Source organism: Limulus polyphemus, unplaced genomic scaffold, assembly GCF_000517525.1.
Source record: "Limulus polyphemus unplaced genomic scaffold, Limulus_polyphemus-2.1.2 Scaffold7253, whole genome shotgun sequence".
Classification (NCBI taxonomy): Eukaryota; Metazoa; Arthropoda; class Merostomata; order Xiphosura; family Limulidae; genus Limulus; species Limulus polyphemus.
The window spans coordinates 30,472-30,887 of NW_013672863.1; positions in this window are offsets into that span (position 1 = coordinate 30,472).

Genomic DNA, 416 nt, shown 5'->3' on the forward strand with positions numbered 1-416 from the left:
CCACAGAAAGACACAGGAATGTACTTTCTCGCTTTCTTATATTTGAATGTGCGATTTTAGAAAGTTATGACACATTTCAACCTTTATGATTTATTTTTCGTTTTATTAAAATGACAATATCACATAAAAAGCATCCTTTCATGTAGCAGAAACATAACAATGCGGAACAGGGACGTCGCGTGAGTTTTGAGAGCAGTAAATCATCGGAATAAAAAGTTTAACAGAAAACCTGTCCAGGGCCACTCTGTGATCCCAGTCCCGGGCCGCTTAGCCATCCCAATCCGCCCCTGGGTCAATCCCACTATTCGTTGGTAAAAGAGTAGCCCAAGAGTTCACTGCTAAATTAGGGACGGCTAGCGCAAATAGCCCTCGTGTAGCTTTGTGCGAAATTCAAACCAAACACACAAACAATCTAT